Raw genomic sequence first — 20,776 nt, forward strand, 5'->3', positions numbered from 1 at the left:
ATGTTTTAAGTAGGAGAGTGGGCAGCCAGAGAGAGAGTCCATGATGGGTGTGAAAATAAGTCATATACTCTTCTTTGGTATAATGAGTGTGATCTTAGCATCTCTGAATGTGCGGGGGATTGGCTCTGCAGTGAGGAGAGCGGCAGTGTTGGAACAATTGAAAGCTGTGCGTGCTGATATTATTTGCCTACAGGAATGTGCAATAAGGTCACCACCTCATGAGGATGAATGGGAAATGGGAGAGTCTTTTTGGTCTGTATGTACTGATAACAAGAATGAAGGGATTGGGATTTTATTGATGAATAGAAATTTTACTGTATTAGAACATAAAATTATTGTACCTGGGCGGTTTATGATTTTAAACCTGGAGTTTTTAGGTCAAAGAATTAGAGTTTTTAATGTTTATGCTCCAGCAGATAAACAGGACCGCCTTGTATTTTTTGAGACACTCAAGGTTTTTATGCCAGGTAGAGATTTTAATGTGATTGCTGGTGATTTTAATTGTATCAGGACTGTTGAAGACCGTGAGAGCTCCGCTGAAGCTAAGTTGGATACCACTTCCAAGATTCTTAATGCAATGGTGCAGGACTTACATTATACTGATGCAGGTCTGATGGTTGGCACTGATGAGCGATTTACATACATATCTGATAGTGGCCGCTGGAGATCCCGCTTAGACTATGTTTTTGTGTCTGAGGGGGTGAAGGTAGCCCGGTGCAATCATATGATGACTAGTTTTTCGGATCATAAGATGGTTGTGACCGAGCTGAGCATCACAGAGTCCATTGTTTTTGGCAGAGGACTCTGGAAGTTGAATGTAAGTTTGTTGCAGGATGAGGAAGTGGTAAACGGTTTTAAAAAAGTGTTTTCTTATTGTGTTTTAAGGCAGAAATCTTTTAATAATCTTTTAGATTGGTGGGATTGGAGTAAGGAGAAGTTTGGAGTTTTTTTTAAAGATTTTTGTTTTAGAAAAGCACAGGAAAGAAAGAGAGAAGATGTTGCCCTGGTTAGTAAACTGGAGACTTTGCATAAATTCAAGAGAGTTGGAATTGATGTGGATAAAGAGATATTAGAAGTTAAAGAAGAAATTAAAAAATCCCTTCAAGACAAAGGCAAGAGTATTGTTTATCGAGCGAAAGTCCAGCATTTAGAAGAGAACGAGCAGTGTACCAGGTATTTTTTTAAGAAGTGTTTTAAACCTAAGGGTTTTTTTAAATCTGTGTTAACCCCTGATGGTGAGGTAACTGGTGCTGCTATGGTGGAGGGAATTACCAGTTTTTATGAAACACTTTTTAATAATGAGAGCAAAGCTAGTGATGCGGAGATCTCTGAGTATTGTGATGTTTTATCAAATAATATTCCTGAGGAAAGAGGTGGTTTTTTAACGGACGATATAAGCATGAGTGAGATTGAATGTGCTGTAAAGTGTATGGCGAAAAATAAGACCCCTGGATGTGATGGCTTCCCTGTAGAATTTTATTCGTCTTTTTGGTCCATTATTCATAAAGAATTTTGTCGGGTGGTGCAATATGTTTTTAATAATGGTGATTTTTCTAAATCAATGCGAAAAGGTGTGGTAACCCTGGTGTATAAAAAAGGAGATGAGAGAGACATTAGAAATTGGCGCCCGATTACGCTTTTAAATACAGACTACAAGATTATTGCAAAGATTGTTGCCAAAAGGATGAATGATGTGATTGGTTTTATGGTGGGGGATTACCAGGTTTGTGCTGTACCAGGGAGGAGGATTTCTGATAATTTGATTCTTTTAAGGGATGTTATTTATTGTGCGAATTTTAACAAAACTTCAGTGTTTATTGAGAGCATTGACTTTGAGAAGGCATACGACAAAGTAGCCCACAGATTTATGTTTAGTGTATTGGAACATATGGGAATTCCTGTGAAACTTTTAGATGTTATAAAAGGGATGTACCAGGGGGCTAGTAGCCGAATTTTAGTCAATGGTCATTTAAGTTCTGAGTTGTATGTAAGGTCTGGTGTGAGACAAGGTTGCCCACTCTCCCCTATTTTATTTATTTGTGTTGTGGAGACTCTCCTTAAGTCTATACAGAAGGACAAACAAGTACGTGGGGCCTTTGTTCCTGGTGGTAATGGAGATTGTGTGAAGTCATTGAGCTACATGGATGATGTGGCTTTCATATGCAGATCCCAGGCTGAGTTAAATAGGGTTAATTTGCATATAAAGATTTTTTGTTGTATTGCTGGGATGTCTGTCAACTGGCAAAAATGTCAACTGTGTAATTTTGGAAAGCAAGAGAAGGTGGTGGTGGATGGAGTGGAGGAAAAGAATGATATTAAGATCTTAGGGATTATTTTTGAGAAAAATTTAAAAGGAAATCAAAATTATGCTAATTTGGAGAAGAAAATGGATCAGAAATTGAACTTTTGGAAACTGAGGACTTTGTCTTTAAAAGGAAAGATTTTAATTATTAAAGCCGTTATTTTACCCCTGCTTTTATATACAACCGTGATTTTTCCCCCTGGAGAGTTATGGATTAGACGGATTACAAGAAAACTTTTTGTGTTTTTCTGGGGATCAAAGATGGAGAAAATGAAAAGGACAATTGTAATGAGCAAAACAACAAATGGAGGATATGGTTTTCCCAACATTAGAATTTTTTTAAAGTTACATTATTTTTTAACTATTTATAAGATTTCTAAGTGCAATAATAAGACTGCGGCTATGTGCAATTATTTGGCAGGATGGCTTTTCGCTAAATGGAGCTGGTGTGAAAGGGACCTGAGAAAACCAATAGCTTTTGTGATTCCCTCGTTTTATATGGTGCTTAGGTCCTTTTATGATCAAAATGGTTTGGGCTCCATTAGGAAAACTGAAAAAAAAGAAATTATGCAGTATATACAAAAGGAGGAGTTGATGTGTGATGTGCCATTCTGCAATAATGTGCAATCAAAGAGAATATGGGAATGTTTTGAACTATTAGGTGTATCAAATCGGCAGAAAGACATAACATGGCTTTCTATACACGGATCCCTGCCAACCAGAGCCTTTATGAAAAGGAGAGGCATAGGCGTGAGCGAAACATGTCCGAGAGAGGGTTGCAGAGGTGTGGAAGATATAAGTCATATTTATTGGAATTGTTTTTTTGCTGGAGCTTTTATTGTTCTTTTAAAGGATCTTCTCCATACATTGACTGGTTTTAATGGTTTTAATTTCGAAAAGATTTTAATTGGTCAAGATTTTAAATCTGAAAGTTGTTCCCGTGCCTCGTGGATTCTTTTTTGCATATTTAAAGAAGTTCTGTGGGACGCAAGAAATTTACTGGTTTTTAAACAAGTTTCTCTCACTCCTAAGGAATGTTGCAAGGTTTTTATGGCAAGATTGTTTGATGTGTATTTATTCGATAAAAAGAAGATGGGAGAAGAAAAAGCAGAACAGACATGGAGATTTACACAATGGAAGCAATACTGTAAGTAGTTAAAGTGGGGGTTTTTTGGAGTTTTTAGGTTTTTTTCCGAATGATGTTTTTAAGATCTTGCATTATATTGAGTCACTACCAGCAGTGAACTGACTGAGATGTAAGATTTCTGACTGAGGAAAAAAAAAAAAAAAATCTGTTCTTATCAGTTTAATATCTGATACGTCCCCTATCTGGGGACCATATATTAAATGGATTTTTAGAACAGGGAGATGGAAAAAGAGCTTGCTCTGTCCTCTCCAGGCATTGACCTGGTATTGCAGTGCCTCCAGGTTCAGTGCACCCCCTAATGAGTTTGCAAAAAACAGAGGAAAAGAAGGAAGAAGAAAGCAAGGCGGCTGCACCTGAAACTACTGTGTTGCAAGAAACATCCCTCGAGTGTGTTGTGCGCAGGTGGACCGACCCCAAAAAATCAGCCCGAGTGTGGCTACGAAAAGTTTGTTTGTCCGAGACTTGCTGGCCTCTGTTGCCATGGCAACCAACTGCCAGACTTGTTTACAACTTGGCCGCCGGGCCAGTGCTGGTGATGTCATCGCGGGACGTGATGTCATCAAGGCTTTGCTGCTATACACAGCTGCCAGCACAACAAGCAGCTCAGTTGCAGCCGGTCAAGCGACCGAGCAGGTAGGTGGAAAGGTAGGTGCAGTTTATTAAACCGTTTCCTTTGGATTTGATTTCCTGGTGCCCGATGTATCCTGCTGATGCTGCCTGCCTACGGCTCCAGCTGGGAGAATTCACCCTCCATGTTCTTTGATTGATAGATAGATAGATAGATAGATAGATAGATAGAATAGATAGATAGAATAGATAGATAGAATAGATAGATAGATAGATAGATAGATAGATAGATAGATACTAATAATAAGCTAGCTAGCTCGCTAGGCAGCCAGCCACAGAGACAGCCAGCCAGCTACAGAGACAGCCAGCCAAAGAGCTAGCTGCATGTATGCCAGACAGAGACGGAGACGGAGACGGAGACGTGTATGTCTGCCATCCATCAGGTGGAAGCAGACGCAGTGTGATTGGGGGTGGAGCTATTCAGATTTGAGAGCAGAAAGGAAGACAGAGGCAGTGCTAGGCAATAGGAGATGCAGTGTGAAAGCACGTCCGGTCCGCCATATGAGAGGGTGGAGCGCAGAATAGGGTATGGCTTCGCCTTAACAAGAAGCAAGTGGTGTCCTAGAAGGGGACTTTTGGGCAAACCTTTGTGGCCATCGCTTCTCGGCCTTTTGGCTAAGATCAAGTGTAGTATCTTGTCTTACTGAACTGCCTTGACTTGACGGCTCAGGTCCTGGGGTACCCCCTGCACTCGGCCTTTGGGCATCGGCGATTTAATTCGTCTTAAGCTCACTGCAGCTATTGGGTGTAGGGCTATTCCCCAGGAACGAGAGTGAACCTTCCTCTCGGCCTGCTGCTCGATTGTCCTGTGCCCGACGGTTTGACCGGAGAACCACTTCGATCCCGCCTACCGACGAACGATCGACGAAGACGCCCCGGAACCCCGAGAAGGACGACGCTGAACCCCGAAGAAGCCGGCGACGAGGATTTGCATCTCTCCGCCCCCTTCGACGAGGATCTGCATAGCTCTGCCCACCAGGAAAGAGCTCGACCGGGAGAAGCGATGGCCTCTTCAGCAGCGGAGATGAAGAAGACCCAGCAGAAGGAAGCGAGGAAGAGCCAGGAGGCCCGGGTCGTGGATGCCTCTTCCTCTGCCGCCCCAGCTCAGCCGACGACCAGCAAGGCTGCGGATCCAGGCGTCCCTACACTGCGGCCCTGGATGCGCACTACGGTGGCCATGCGACTGAAGAAGGTGGATGGTAGAGAGCCGGACATGTCTGAGGATGTGTTCGCTAAGAAGATGGTCCTGGACCAGGGTTTCTCCAAGGCTGAAACCCTCAGCATTTTCTTCTTCACGGGGATCTTCTATGTGACATTTGCCTCCTTCAACACCTGCAGGAGGTACTGGGAGGCGGTAAAGGCAGCGAGGCCCGAATCCCCTTTCTCTCGCTTTGTAAGCAACTGCTTAATCCAAAGGGAGGAGAGGCGGGTGACGGTTTCAATCCTTAACCCGTACATCCCAGGCAAGGACATCGCCACATTCCTTGCAAGGTACTGCACAGTGGTCAAGGAACCCTCCAAGATCCTGAGCAGCCTTGGATTCTGGACTGGCAAGTGGTCGGTGGTCGTGAGGCTCAACAGGGATGAGTCATCGGACGACGGTTTCCAGCACCTGCCTCAGGCTTTCTCTTTGGGTGACGCTCCAGGCTTCATCTATTACCCGGATATGCCGCAGATCTGCAGGAGATGCAGCAAGAAGGGTCATCAGGCGAAGGACTGCAGCGAAGATTCCTGTAGAGTCTGCCGAGTGCCGGGGCACGGGACCAAGGACTGTCCGAAGGCAAAAACCTGCAACCTCTGCGGCCATGCGGACCACAGCTACAGGGCCTGCCCCCAGAGGGAAAAGAGAACGTGGGCATCCGTGGTTGCCAAAGCTCCGACCGGCCAGCAGCCGGCCGTAGCCCAAGCAGCGCAGAAGCCCAAGGAGAAGGAGAAGAAGAAGAAGGAGGGTAAGAGGACGACGGCCCCTAACCCTCCCCCCACCCCCGCCCTCCCTACCCCTTCCCCCTCCCCTCCTTCCCCCCCTCCCCCCCTCTCCCTCCCCGCCCACCCCCACTGAGGAATCCCTCCCCTATCCCATTGCCTCAGTGGGTCCCCTGTCCCCCGCCCCTACCCCCACCCTCCCACCCCACTCCCCCAACCCAGCAGCACTAACCTTTCCTCCCGCTGCTGTGGTTCTCTCCTTGGAGGATTTTCCCCCTCTTGTCCCCACAGTGGTTCCCGACAGGAAGAGGAAAGTGAGGGACAGCCCATCGGCTGAGACCTCCAAGAAAAAGATCATCGAGGTCTGCGAAGATGACCTCCCGGAGGAAAGCGACATGGATCAGGTGGTGGAGAATCTGGTCGACGAACCGGAGGCTTTCGACTTCGAGGACGTCCCAGAGAATGCACACCTGAAAGAGGCGCTGGAGGAGTGCATACGGGAATGGGTCGGGCCGGCGGGCCCCGAAGAAGAGGATCCGCCCGACCGGAGTGGTATCGTATGAGACTGTGACTAACCCTTTTCTTTTCTCCCCATGGCTAATCTTTCCATCTTTAGCTTAAATGTGCGGAGTATGAGAGATAGGTCTAGATTCCAGACAGTTCTTTCGTTTTTAAATGCTCAGTTGTGCGATGTGTATATGTTGCAGGAATGTGCTCTGTCCTCTTCTAGGTCCTACAACCATCTGGCCAGGCAGTGGTCCCACGGTCCCTCCTACTGGTCCGGCGGGGGCGACTGTAAGTCCGCAGGGGTCGCCATCCTGATCAGGGGAGGCAACTTTACACTTGATTCTGTTCAGGAGCTTGTCTGTGGCAGATTGCTAATTGCAGACGGCTCTTGGGCGGGGGAGCCCGTAAGGCTCATCAATGTGTATGCCTCTCCTGAGAAGGGTGCGCGTCTGGAACTATTCCAGGCCCTGCGGGCCCAGCTCGCAACCTCCAGGGCTGTAGTGTTGGGTGGGGACTTCAACTGCCCCATTGAAGCGGACGGACGCAGTTCTGGGACATCTGTCAAGTTGGATGTCACATCCAAACTGCTCATCGAGATGGTGACTGAAGCATCCTTGCAGGACGTTGTTGGGTCCATCGGGAACGGCTCTGTTAATTATACATGGAGCCGCCCCGATGGCTCGCTCCGTTCTCGGATTGACTTTGTGTTTGCCTCTCGAGCAGTCAGGCAGACTAGGCACTCTATGGTTCCCTGCTTCTTCTCTGACCACAGGGCCATTCTGTTTCAAGGGGTTCTGGGCCATGGTTTCCCATCTGGCCCAGGCTCTTGGAAGCTGAATTGTGCTCTACTGGCTCAGGAGGAGGTTCTGGAGGAGCTTAGAGAGGCCTACATCGTATGGCGCAACGATAAATGTATGTTTGAGCGTGTTAGTGATTGGTGGGAATTTGTTAAGGTTCAATTTCGCAGTTTCTTTCAGGCCAAGAGTCGTCAACAGGCGTGCGGAAGAAAGAGGGACTTCAGGAGGCTGCAGCGCGAGCTGCGGTCACTGCAAGACCTTCTCCGGTGCGGCTGGGACGTGAAGGAGGAGCTGGAGGAGACCAAAAAGAGCTTGCAAAGGCACTTTGAGGAGGAATCCAAGCGAATCGTCTTCCGTTCCAAGGTGGAGAACCTGGAGAAGGGTGAGAAATGTAACTCGTTCTTTTTCAGGAAACTCCACGCCGGCCACACGCCCCTGACTGAGCTGCGGGATGAGACCGGAAGATTGCGGAAGGGCAAAGAGGACGTGATGGGGGTTGTCACTAGCTTCTACCGCAGCCTCTACGCCCCGAAGACCACCGACTCCGAAGTGGCCGACGAGTTCCTGTCAGGTATCACTAACGTTGTTGATCCCGCAGGTGCGTCGGCCATGGACGCCCCCTTGACGGTGGGGGAGCTGCTCTCTGCCGCTAAATCCTTTAGGCCTGGCAGGACCCAGGGCAGTGATGGTCTCCCAGCGGAGCTCTATGTAGCGCTGGGGGATCTCATTTGCCCGGACCTGTTGGAGCTGTACGAGGAGATGGTGGTGGAGGGCAGAATGCCTCCGTCGTTGAGGGAGGGTATGATCACGATCCTGTATAAGCGGAAGGGGGAGAGATGTGACTTGAAAAATTGGCGTCCCATCTCTCTCTTGAACGTGGACTACAAGATCCTCGCCAAGGTGCTGGCCAACCGGCTGAAGAAGGTCATCGGTCAGGTCGTCCATCTGGACCAGACCTGTGGCATTCCCGGCCGCAGGATCGCAGACAGCCTCGCCCTAGTGAGGGACACGGTCCATTACATCCAAAGCCGCCGTGCACACGCGGCCCTGGTCAGCCTTGATCAGGAGAAGGCTTTCGACCGGGTCTCTCACGAGTTCATGGGCAGGGCACTGCGTAGGTTAGGACTTGGTGATATGTTTTGTCGTTTTGTTAACGTGATGTATTTTGATATTTTCAGCAGGGTACTGGTGAACGGCTGGAAGACTGACCCCTTTCCGGTTCTTTCTGGGGTCAGACAAGGCTGCCCTCTCTCACCTCTCCTTTTTGTTTGTGTTATAGAATCCTTCGCGGAGGCTATACGGCAGAACGGAGAGATCAGAGGGATCACCGTACCCGGACCCGATCGACACGAGGTCAAGTGCTCGCTGTACATGGACGACGTGACCGTCTTCTGCGCTGACCAGCGTTCGGTGACCGCACTCGTCCAGACCTGCGAGAAGTTCGGAAAGGCTTCAGGGGCAAAGGTCAACTGCGGGAAGTCGGAGGCTATGCTCTTCGGGGAGTGGCACCTGGCTTCCTCCGCCCCCTTCCCGTTTACCATCAAACCGGACTTCATCAAGATCCTTGGAGTCTGGTTCGGAAAGGAAGGCGCGGCCCTCAAGTCCTGGGAAGAGCGATTGGCTAAGGTCAATACGAAGATCGGGCTGTGGAGCCTCAGACACCTCACCATTGAGGGCAAAGCATTGGTCCTGAGGAACGAAGTTCTGCCTGTGCTCCAGTACACCGCACAGGCCTGGCCCCCCCATGTCACCGTCTGCAGGGCCATCACCAGGACCGTGTTTAGTTTCATCTGGGGCTCCAAAATGGACAGAGTGAAGCGCTCCGTGATGTACAAGGAACCCCGCAAGGGCGGAAAAGGTGTTCCGGATATCCCTACCTTGCTGCGGGCAGCCTTCGTATGTGACTGTGTGCGGAGGACTCTGCAACAGAAGAATGGCTCTGCGGGCAGGTCCATGTCTCGCCTGTTCCTCCTCCCCCTCTGGAGGGGTCTGAGCTGGGACAAGTGGGACAGCTCCATCCCTTACAACTGGCACACTCCCTGGTTCTACGGGGGCGTCGTCAAGTTTGTGAGGGAACACCAACTGGAGGGACTCAAGCCCGACTTGTGGAAGCCAAAAACTGTCCACAAGCTCATCAGAGCACAGGACTCTATGGAGCTCGTTCCAGGGCTCACTGCGGCCACCGCAGAGACTGTATGGACTAATGTGGCTTCGGCGAATTTGACCAACGGGCACAAGGACTTGTCTTGGATGGCCATTCAGGGGGGACTGCCTTTGAGGCCATTCATGCATGCCCGCAACCTGTGCAAAACGCGGTACTGCCCCCGGTGCCCCTTCGTGGAGGAAACATCTTTGCACCTCTTTTGGCAGTGTCCGTTTGCTCAGGGCCTGTTGGACGCCCTGGAACTTGAACTCAGTGACTGTGTGCCCAGGAACAGGCTAACGCACTGCGCGGTGCTGTACGGCCTGTTCCCTGGGAATTTTGGCGATGAGGCAACCCGGGAGGCCTGGCGCCTTATGAACTGTTTTAAGGACGCTATATGGCTTGCCAGGAACCGCCTCATTCTGAAGAAGGAGAGGATGTCCTTTCTGGACTGCCGCAGGCTGGTCCACAGCCTGCTCAGAGACTATTCCATCATGGACAGATCGGACCAGGAAGAAGAGGATTGATACCCCTCTCCTTCCCCCTCTCCCCTTGTGTTGTGTCGTCTTTCAATAAAGCTTCGGGCCTGTGATTTCCCCTCCCTACCCCCCTCTTTCCCACCCCCCCCTTACCCCATCACTTGTCTGTATTGCTTTATTGTTTGTTGTTTTAGGATTGTTAAGGTATGCGGGAATGCTAGTGTAGCGGGTGGTATGATGTATAGCGTAGGGAGCCTGTGCTGTATGTTGTACCATGGTGCTGAGTATGTAGTGTCTTATTTATTGAACTGTGCTGCGTCACAGTTTATGTATGCCTGACGACGACTGATTGTAATAAAGATATTTTCAATCAAAAAATCTGTTCTTATCAGTTTAATATCTGATACGTCCCCTATCTGGGGACCATATATTAAATGGATTTTTAGAACAGGGAGATGGAAAAAGAGCTTGCTCTGTCCTCTCCAGGCATTGACCTGGTATTGCAGTGCCTCCAGGTTCAGTGCACCCCCTAATGAGTTTGCAAAAAACAGAGGAAAAGAAGGAAGAAGAAAGCAAGGCGGCTGCATGCACCTGAAACTACTGTGTTGCAAGAAACATCCCTCGAGTGTGTTGTGCGCAGGTGGACCGACCCCGAAAAATTAGCCCCCGAGTGTGGCTACGAAAAGTTTGTTTGTCCAAGACTTGCTGGCCTCTGTTGCCATGGCAACCAACTGCCAGACTTGTTTACAACTTGGCTGCCGGGCCAGTGCTGGTGATGTCATCGCGGGACGTGATGTCATCAAGGCTTTGCTGCTATACACAGCTGCCAGCACAACAAGCAGCTCAGTTGCAGCCGGTCAAGCGACCGAGCAGGTAGGTGGAAAGGTAGGTGCCGTTTATTAAACCGTTTCCTTTGTATTTCCTGGTGGCCGATGGCCGATGGCCGATGTATCCTGCTGATGCTGCCTGCCTACGGCTCCAGCTGGGAGAATTCACCCTCCATGTTCTTTGATAGATAGATTAGATACATTAGATAGAATAGATAGGATACATTAGATAGAATAGATAGGATAGATTAGATAGATAGATAGATAGATAGATAGGTAGGTAGGTAGGTACTAATAATAAGCTAGCCAGCTAGGCAGCCAGCCACAGAGACAGCCAGCCAGCTACAGAGACAGCCAGCCAGCCAAAGAGCTAGCTGCATGTCATGTATGCCAGACAGAGACGGAGACAGAGACAGAGACAGAGACGTGTATGTCTGCCATCCATCAGGTGGAAGCAGACGCAGTGTGATTGGGGGGTGGAGCTATTCAGATTTGAGAGCAGAAAGGAAGACAGAGGCAGTGCTAGGCAATAGGAGATGCAGTGTGAAAGCACGTCCGGTCCGCCATCTGAGAGGGTGGAGCGCATAATAGGGTATGTATGTCTGGCTTCGCCTTAACAAGAAGGACGTGGTGTCCGAGAAGGGGAGTTTTCGGGAAACCGTTGTGGCCATCGCTTCTCGGCCTTTTGGCTAAGATCAAGTGTAGTATCTGCAGGAGATCTGGTCAGAAGGTGCCTGGGGTACCCGACCTGTTGGCCTTGGAGGTTCACCTCCTTGCTGCTTTTGGCAGGCGGCTTAGTCCCCAGGCAACGGGAAGCGATCCTCACCTATCTGCTGTTTTGCAGGTGAGGTGTCTTCTAGTTTCTGCACGGAGTCGTTACGCTTTGCTGGTCGTAAGAACATGGAGTTTTCGAACCAGGATGGGTCATCTACCGGAGAGGTGCCTTCTTATGCTCGAATAAAGAATGGAGTTCGGTTTATCCTGAGAGACCCTGGGAAAAAGATGATGGGACTGGCCTTTGTCGTGGAAGAACTTCTGTTCAAGCTTCTTGAAATTCGGAAAGACCAGATATTGGCGATATTGGAGTTTCCCAAGAGAGGTTGTTACGACCTTGTGATGAGCTCCGAGGAGGACCACAGCTTATTAATGGGTAAGCTGGAATGTGGGAAAGGGAATGTATTGTTGAATGGAATTGACGTAATGTCTCATTTCCCGAGGAGAGAACGTATATTGACTGTCCGGATGTACAGCCCGTATATCTCCGAGGAGGAGATAACTGTATTTTTGTCAAGATTTTGCGAAGATATCATCTCGAAGGGAAAAGTTCTGAACCAGTATGGCCTATGGACGATGAAATGGAGATTCGCCGTCAAGTTCAAAGAACTAGAAGACGGGAGTTTGTGTGTCCCACCAGGACGTTTTAAAATAGGCCGTGTCAATGGTGATTTGTTTTATGCTGGCATGGAGGATTTTTGCCGCAACTGCAAGAAATATGGACATATAAAGGACAATTGTACAGCACTGTGGTGTGGGAAGTGTCAAAAAGAAGGACATTTGCCAAACATGTGTGATCAACAGAAAACATGTCATTTGTGTGGAAGTGTTGACCATTTATATGCTTATTGCCCTACAAAGAAAAAGAGAAGTAGGGAAAAAGAAAAGGAAGAGACAGAGGAAGGTAATATTGTTTCTCAACAGGAGGAGGGAGCTGCTCTTTCTATTAAGAGAGCCACTAGAGAGAGAGATAAGACGGAGCCGGTTACAAAAGGAAAGCAAACAGAAGACGAAAGAAAAGATTATGCGACAGTACCGGTAGAGGTTTGGGAGGAGATCGATAGATTAGAGATAGGAGGTTTGCATTTTAATAAAATGTATGCGAAAGTGGCGCAAAACCTAGAAAAAGATAGAGCAAGGTTTTTTGAAACTTACAAGATACCTATAAAACTTGTTAAAAGATTGGAAGAAGGTTCAAAATCTGTTATTATGTTACAAGTGTTGTCTTATTTTGCGTATAAAGGAGGGATGAAGATTTAAAGGTGGTGGAGTTTATTTCTAAAGAGGTTTCCTTTGGTAACGTTTGAGTTGATAAAAAGTGTATTATTGAATTTTGTTTTGTTTGATAAGCATGTGTATTTTTTCTGTTTTAAATAAAATCGTTGATATCCCTTGTGGATAGCCAACTTAAAAAAAAAAAAATCTTGTCTTACTGAACTGCCTTGACTTGACGGCTCAGGTCCTGGGGTACCCCCTGCACTCGGCCTTTGGGCATCGGCGATTTAATTCGTCTTAAGCTCACTGCAGCTATTGGGTGTAGGGCTATTCCCCAGGAACGAGAGTGAACCTTCCTCTCGGCCTGCTGCTCAATTGTCCTGTGCCCGACGGTTTGACCGGAGAACCACTTCGATCCTACCGACGAACGATCGACGAAGACGCCCCGGAACCCCGAGAAGGACGACGCTGAACCCCGAAGAAGCCGGCGACGAGGATTTGCATCTCTCCGCCCCCTTCGACGAGGATCTGCATAGCTCCGCCCACCAGGAAAGAGCTCGACCGGGAGAAGCGATGGCCTCTTCAGCACCAGCAGCGGAGATGAAGAAGACCCAGCAGAAGGAAGCGAGGAAGAGCCAGGAGGCCCGGGTCGTGGATGCCTCTTCCTCTGCCGCCCCAGCTCAGCCGACGACCAGCAAGGCTGCGGATCCAGGCGTCCCTACACTGCGGCCCTGGATGCGCACTACGGTGGCCATGCGACTGAAGAAGGTGGATGGTAGAGAGCCGGACATGTCTGAGGATGTGTTCGCTAAGAAGATGGTCCTGGACCAGGGTTTCTCCAAGGCTGAAACCCTCAGCATTTTCTTCTTCACGGGGATCTTCTATGTGACATTTGCCTCCTTCAACACCTGCAGGAGGTACTGGGAGGCGGTAAAGGCAGCGAGGCCCGAATCCCCTTTCTCTCGCTTTGTAAGCAACTGCTTAATCCAAAGGGAGGAGAGGCGGGTGACGGTTTCAATCCTTAACCCGTACATCCCAGGCAAGGACATCGCCACATTCCTTGCAAGGTACTGCACAGTGGTCAAGGAACCCTCCAAGATCCTGAGCAGCCTTGGATTCTGGACTGGCAAGTGGTCGGTGGTCGTGAGGCTCAACAGGGATGAGTCATCGGACGACGGTTTCCAGCACCTGCCTCAGGCTTTCTCTTTGGGTGACGCTCCAGGCTTCATCTATTACCCGGATATGCCGCAGATCTGCAGGAGATGCAGCAAGAAGGGTCATCAGGCGAAGGACTGCAGCGAAGATTCCTGTAGAGTCTGCCGAGTGCCGGGGCATGGGACCAAGGACTGTCCGAAGGCAAAAACCTGCAACCTCTGCGGCCATGCGGACCACAGCTACAGGGCCTGCCCCCAGAGGGAAAAGAGAACGTGGGCATCCGTGGTTGCCAAAGCTCCGACCAGCCAGCAGCCGGCCGCAGCCCAAGCAGCGCAGAAGCCCAAGGAGAAGGAGAAGAAGAAGAAGGAGGGTAAGAGGACGACGGCCCCTAACCCTCCCCCCACCCCCGCCCTCCCTACCCCTTCCCCCCCCCCCTCCCCCCTCTCCCTCCCCGCCCACCCCCACTGAGGAATCCCTCCCCTATCCCATTGCCTCAGTGGGTCCCCTGTCCCCCGCCCCTACCCCCACCCTCCCACCCCACTCCCCCAACCCAGCAGCACTAACCTTTCCTCCCGCTGCTGTGGTTCTCTCCTTGGAGGATTTTCCCCCTCTTGTCCCCACAGTGGTTCCCGACAGGAAGAGGAAAGTGAGGGACAGCCCATCGGCTGAGACCTCCAAGAAAAAGATCATCGAGGTCTGCGAAGATGACCTCCCGGAGGAAAGCGACATGGATCAGGTGGTGGAGAATCTGGTCGACGAACCGGAGGCTTTCGACTTCGAGGACGTCCCAGAGAATGCACACCTGAAAGAGGCGCTGGAGGAGTGCATACGGGAATGGGTCGGGCCGGCGGGCCCCGAAGAAGAGGATCCGCCCGACCGGAGTGGTATCGTATGAGTCTGTGACTAACCCTTTTCTTTTCTCCCCATGGCTAATCTTTCCATCTTTAGCTTAAATGTGCGGAGTATGAGAGATAGGTCTAGATTCCAGACAGTTCTTTCGTTTTTAAATGCTCAGTTGTGCGATGTGTACATGTTGCAGGAATGTGCTCTGTCCTCTTCTAGGTCCTACAACCATCTGGCCAGGCAGTGGTCCCACGGTCCCTCCTACTGGTCCGGCGGGGGCGACTGTAAGTCCGCAGGGGTCGCCATCCTGATCAGGGGAGGCAACTTTACACTTGATTCTGTTCAGGAGCTTGTCTGTGGCAGATTGCTAATTGCAGACGGCTCTTGGGCGGGGGAGCCCGTAAGGCTCATCAATGTGTATGCCTCTCCTGAGAAGGGTGCGCGTCTGGAACTATTCCAGGCCCTGCGGGCCCAGCTCGCAACCTCCAGGGCTGTAGTGTTGGGTGGGGACTTCAACTGCCCCATTGAAGCGGACGGACGCAGTTCTGGGACATCTGTCAAGTTGGATGTCACATCCAAACTGCTCATCGAGATGGTGACTGAAGCATCCTTGCAGGACGTTGTTGGGTCCATCGGGAACGGCTCTGTTAATTATACATGGAGCCGCCCCGATGGCTCGCTCCGTTCTCGGATTGACTTTGTGTTTGCCTCTCGAGCAGTCAGGCAGACTAGGCACTCTATGGTTCCCTGCTTCTTCTCTGACCACAGGGCCATTCTGTTTCAAGGGGTTCTGGGCCATGGTTTCCCATCTGGCCCAGGCTCTTGGAAGCTGAATTGTGCTCTACTGGCTCAGGAGGAGGTTCTGGAGGAGCTTAGAGAGGCCTACATCGTATGGCGCAACGATAAATGTATGTTTGAGCGTGTTAGTGATTGGTGGGAATTTGTTAAGGTTCAATTTCGCAGTTTCTTTCAGGCCAAGAGTCGTCAACAGGCGTGCGGAAGAAAGAGGGACTTCAGGAGGCTGCAGCGCGAGCTGCGGTCACTGCAAGACCTTCTCCGGTGCGGCTGGGACGTGAAGGAGGAGCTGGAAGAGACCAAAAAGAGCTTGCAAAGGCACTTTGAGGAGGAATCCAAGCGAATCGTCTTCCGTTCCAAGGTGGAGAATCTGGAGAAGGGTGAGAAATGTAACTCGTTCTTTTTCAGGAAACTCCACGCCGGCCACACGCCCCTGACTGAGCTGCGGGATGAGACCGGAAGTTTGCGGAAGGGCAAAGAGGACGTGATGGGGGTTGTCACTAGCTTCTACCGCAGCCTCTACGCCCCGAAGACCACCGACTCCGAAGTGGCCGACGAGTTCCTGTCAGGTATCACTAACGTTGTTGATCCCGCAGGTGCGTCGGCCATGGACGCCCCCTTGACGGTGGGGGAGCTGCTCTCTGCCGCTAAATCCTTTAGGCCTGGCAGGACCCCGGGCAGTGATGGTCTCCCGGCGGAGCTCTATGTGGCGCTGGGGGATCTCATTTGCCCGGACCTGTTGGAGCTGTACGAGGAGATGGTGGTGGAGGGCAGAATGCCTCCGTCGTTGAGGGAGGGTATGATCACGATCCTGTATAAGCGGAAGGGGGAGAGATGTGACTTGAAAAATTGGCGTCCCATCTCTCTCTTAAACGTGGACTACAAGATCCTCGCCAAGGTGCTGGCCAACCGGCTGAAGAAGGTCATCGGTCAGGTCGTCCATCTGGACCAGACCTGTGGCATTCCCGGCCGCAGGATCGCAGACAGCCTCGCCCTAGTGAGGGACACGGTCCATTACATCCAAAGCCGCCGTGCACACGCGGCCCTGGTCAGCCTTGATCAGGAGAAGGCTTTCGACCGGGTCTCTCACGAGTTCATGGGCAGGGCACTGCGTAGGTTAGGACTTGGTGATATGTTTTGTCGTTTTGTTAACGTGATGTATTTTGATATTTTCAGCAGGGTACTGGTGAACGGCTGGAAGACTGACCCCTTTCCGGTTCTTTCTGGGGTCAGACAAGGCTGCCCTCTCTCACCTCTCCTTTTTGTTTGTGTTATAGAATCCTTCGCGGAGGCTATACGGCAGAACGGAGAGATCAGAGGGATCACCGTACCCGGACCCGATCGACACGAGGTCAAGTGCTCGCTGTACATGGACGACGTGACCGTCTTCTGCGCTGACCAGCGTTCGGTGACCGCACTCGTCCAGACCTGCGAGAAGTTCGGAAAGGCTTCAGGGGCAAAGGTCAACTGCGGGAAGTCGGAGGCTATGCTCTTCGGGGAGTGGCACCTGGCTTCCTCCGCCCCCTTCCCGTTTACCATCAAACCGGACTTCATCAAGATCCTTGGAGTCTGGTTCGGAAAGGAAGGCGCGGCCCTCAAGTCCTGGGAAGAGCGATTGGCTAAGGTCAATACGAAGATCGGGCTGTGGAGCCTCAGACACCTCACCATTGAGGGCAAAGCATTGGTCCTGAGGAACGAAGTTCTGCCTGTGCTCCAGTACACCGCACAGGCCTGGCCCCCCCATGTCACCGTCTGCAGGGCCATCACCAGGACCGTGTTTAGTTTCATCTGGGGCTCCAAAATGGACAGAGTGAAGCGCTCCGTGATGTACAAGGAACCCCGCAAGGGCGGAAAAGGTGTTCCGGATATCCCTACCTTGCTGCGGGCAGCCTTCGTATGTGACTGTGTGCGGAGGACTCTGCAACAGAAAAATGGCTCTGCGGGCAGGTCCATGTCTCGCCTGTTCCTCCTCCCCCTCTGGAGGGGTCTGAGCTGGGACAAGTGGGACAGCTCCATCCCTTACAACTGGCACACTCCCTGGTTCTACGGGGGCGTCGTCAAGTTTGTGAGGGAACACCAACTGGAGGGACTCAAGCCCGACTTGTGGAAGCCAAAAACTGTCCACAAGCTCATCAGAGCACAGGACTCTATGGAGCTCGTTCCAGGGCTCACTGCGGCCACCGCAGAGACTGTATGGACTAATGTGGCTTCGGCGAAGTTGACCAACGGGCACAAGGACTTGTCTTGGATGGCCATTCAGGGGGGACTGCCCTTGAGGTCATTCATGCATGCCCGCAACCTGTGCAAAACGCGGTACTGCCCCCGGTGCCCCTTCGTGGAGGAAACATCTTTGCACCTCTTTTGGCAGTGTCCGTTTGCTCAGGGCCTGTTGGACGCCCTGGAACTTGAACTCAGTGACTATGTGCCCAGGAACAGGCTAACGCACTGCGCGGTGCTGTACGGCCTGTTCCCTGGGAATTTCGGCGATGAGGCAACCCGGGAGGCCTGGCGCCTTATGAACTGTTTTAAGGACGCTATATGGCTTGCCAGGAACCGCCTCATTCTGAAGAAGGAGAGGATGTCCTTTCTGGACTGCCGCAGGCTGGTCCACAGCCTGCTCAGAGACTATTCCATCATGGACAGATCGGACCAGGAAGAAGAGGATTGATACCCCTCTCCTTCCCCCTCTCCCCTTGTGTTGTGTTGTCTTTCAATAAAGCTTCGGGCCTGTGATTTCCCCTCCCTACCCCCCTCTTTCCCACCCCCCTTACCCCATCACTTGTCTGTATTGCTTTATTGTTTGTTGTTTTAGGATTGTTAAGGTATGCTGGAATGTTAGTGTAGCGGGTGGTATGATGTATAGCGTAGGGAGCCTGTGCTGTATGTTGTACCATGGTGCTGAGTATGTTTTGTCTTATTTATTGAACTGTGCTGCGTCACAGTTTATGTATGCCTGACGACGACTGATTGTAATAAAGATATTTTCAATCAAAAAATCTGTTCTTATCAGTTTAATATCTGATACGTCCCCTATCTGGGGACCATATATTAAATGGATTTTTAGAACAGGGAGATGGAAAAAGAGCTTGCTCTGTCCTCTCCAGGCATTGACCTGGTATTGCAGTGCCTCCAGGTTCAGTGCACCCCCTAATGAGTTTGCAAAAAACAGAGGAAAAGAAGGAAGAAGAAAGCAAGGCGGCTGCATGCACCTGAAACTACTGTGTTGCAAGAAACATCCCTCGAGTGTGTTGTGCGCAGGTGGACCGACCCCGAAAAATTAGCCCCCGAGTGTGGCTACGAAAAGTTTGTTTGTCCGAGACTTGCTGGCCTCTGTTGCCATGGCAACCAACTGCCAGACTTGTTTACAACTTGGCTGCCGGGCCAGTGCTGGTGATGTCATCGCGGGACGTGATGTCATCAAGGCTTTGCTGCTATACACAGCTGCCAGCACAACAAGCAGCTCAGTTGCAGCCGGTCAAGCGACCGAGCAGGTAGGTGGAAAGGTAGGTGCCGTTTATTAAACCGTTTCCTTTGTATTTCCTGGTGGCCGATGGCCGATGGCCGATGTATCCTGCTGATGCTGCCTGCCTACGGCTCCAGCTGGGAGAATTCACCCTCCATGTTCTTTGATAGATAGATTAGATACATTAGATAGAATAGATAGGATACATTAGATAGAATAGATAGGATAGATTAGATAGATAGATAGATAGATAGATAGATAGATAGATAGGTAGGTAGGTAGGTAGGTACTAATAATAAGCTAGCCAGCTAGGCAGCCAGCCACAGAGACAGCCAGCCAGCTACAGAGACAGCCAGCCAGCCAAAGAGCTAGCTGCATGTCATGTATGCCAGACAGAGACGGAGACAGAGACAGAGACAGAGACGTGTATGTCTGCCATCCATCAGGTGGAAGCAGACGCAGTGTGATTGGGGGGTGGAGCTATTCAGATTTGAGAGCAGAAAGGAAGACAGAGGCAGTGCTAGGCAATAGGAGATGCAGTGTGAAAGCACGTCCGGTCCGCCATCTGAGAGGGTGGAGCGCATAATAGGGTATGTATGTCTGGCTTCGCCTTAACAAGAAGGACGTGGTGTCCGAGAAGGGGAGTTTTCGGGAAACCGTTGTGGCCATCGCTTCTCGGCCTTTTGGCTAAGATCAAGTGTAGTATCTACAGGAGATCTAGTCAGAGGGTGTCTGGGGTACCCGACCTGTCGGCCTTGGGGGATTGTCCCCATGCTGCTATAGGCAGGCGGCTTAGTCCCCAGACAACGAGTTGCGACCGCCTCCTGCGATCCTCGGATCAAGGGAGGGCGGTGTGGAGCGGAGCGGAGCGGAGCGGAGCGGAGTGGAGCGTATGGAGAAAGCGATATAAGATCCGTCTTGAGGACGATGGCTGGAGCGCCGAAGGCTCCGAATACAGTTCGGCTGTTCGTTGATGCAGAGAAGAAGAGTTCATTTGGAATTATCCATATACAGCAGAGAGTTCTGGAAGGAGTCCTGAGAATGCCCCACGAAGCAATATTTTGCCTACAGGTATTCCCTCAGCAGGGTTTTTTTGATGCTACATTTCGTACTCTTAATGAAATGCGGACTTGCTATTTGCGAAGCCAGGAACATGCCTCTGCTCCTGAGCTACAAGGCATCCGGTTCGTTTCCTCTGAATCTCAGAGGGAGAGGAAAGTTCCGATCATTGTACATATGTACAACCCATTTGTGACTGATGAGGAGATCCAAGCTTTCCTGAGGCGATATTGCAAATTCGTGTCTGGGGCAGAGAGAAGGACCAATATCCTTGGCACTTTCAATGGGATGAGGAGATTTTGGGTGGAGTTGAAAGCGGATCCCGAGGGGATTGGGGGTGTATGCCATCCACCCCAGAACTTTGCTATAGGGACCAATAGAGGTTTCCTGCATTACCCCGGGATGCCCAATTTTTGCCGGGACTGTTTTTCTTTCGGACATACGAGAGAGGATTGCACCGTTGGGCAGGTGTGTAAGAACTGTTACCAGCCTGGCCACAGGACCGCAGAGTGTCCAGAGGCACGGAAGTGTCATTTCTGTGGGTCCTCAGACCATCTGGCCAGGAGCTGCCCTACATACAGGACTGATGTCTCCAGGGGTCCTGTCCCTGGAAGTGTGGAGGTTCCAGCTGTTTCTGCTGAGGTGCCTGTTGTTTCGGTTACCGAGGACAATGTGGAGGCCACACCTGTGGTCCAGGAAACGGAGTCTGTGGTAACCGCA

At 50.7% G+C, this 20,776-nt stretch overlaps 1 non-coding gene and 5 pseudogenes across 1 annotated transcript; all 6 read left to right on the forward strand.

Moving 5' to 3' along the window:
* Positions 1-3,561: 3,561 nt before the first annotated feature.
* On the forward strand, positions 3,562-3,746 carry LOC138773596 (U2 spliceosomal RNA). Its single transcript, XR_011360194.1, has one exon. It is a non-coding gene; the product is annotated as a U2 spliceosomal RNA (small nuclear RNA).
* Positions 3,747-4,671: 925 nt separating this feature from the next.
* On the forward strand, positions 4,672-4,814 carry LOC138773685 (U2 spliceosomal RNA; annotated as a pseudogene).
* Positions 4,815-10,285: 5,471 nt separating this feature from the next.
* Positions 10,286-10,456, forward strand: LOC138773445 (U2 spliceosomal RNA; annotated as a pseudogene).
* Positions 10,457-11,421: 965 nt separating this feature from the next.
* On the forward strand, positions 11,422-11,505 carry LOC138773138 (U2 spliceosomal RNA; annotated as a pseudogene).
* Positions 11,506-18,512: 7,007 nt separating this feature from the next.
* LOC138773447 (U2 spliceosomal RNA) lies at positions 18,513-18,683 on the forward strand (annotated as a pseudogene).
* Positions 18,684-19,664: 981 nt separating this feature from the next.
* Positions 19,665-19,803, forward strand: LOC138773143 (U2 spliceosomal RNA; annotated as a pseudogene).
* Positions 19,804-20,776: the final 973 nt, after the last annotated feature.

Source organism: Dendropsophus ebraccatus, chromosome 14, assembly GCF_027789765.1.
Source record: "Dendropsophus ebraccatus isolate aDenEbr1 chromosome 14, aDenEbr1.pat, whole genome shotgun sequence".
In the NCBI taxonomy this organism is placed as follows: Eukaryota; Metazoa; Chordata; class Amphibia; order Anura; family Hylidae; genus Dendropsophus; species Dendropsophus ebraccatus.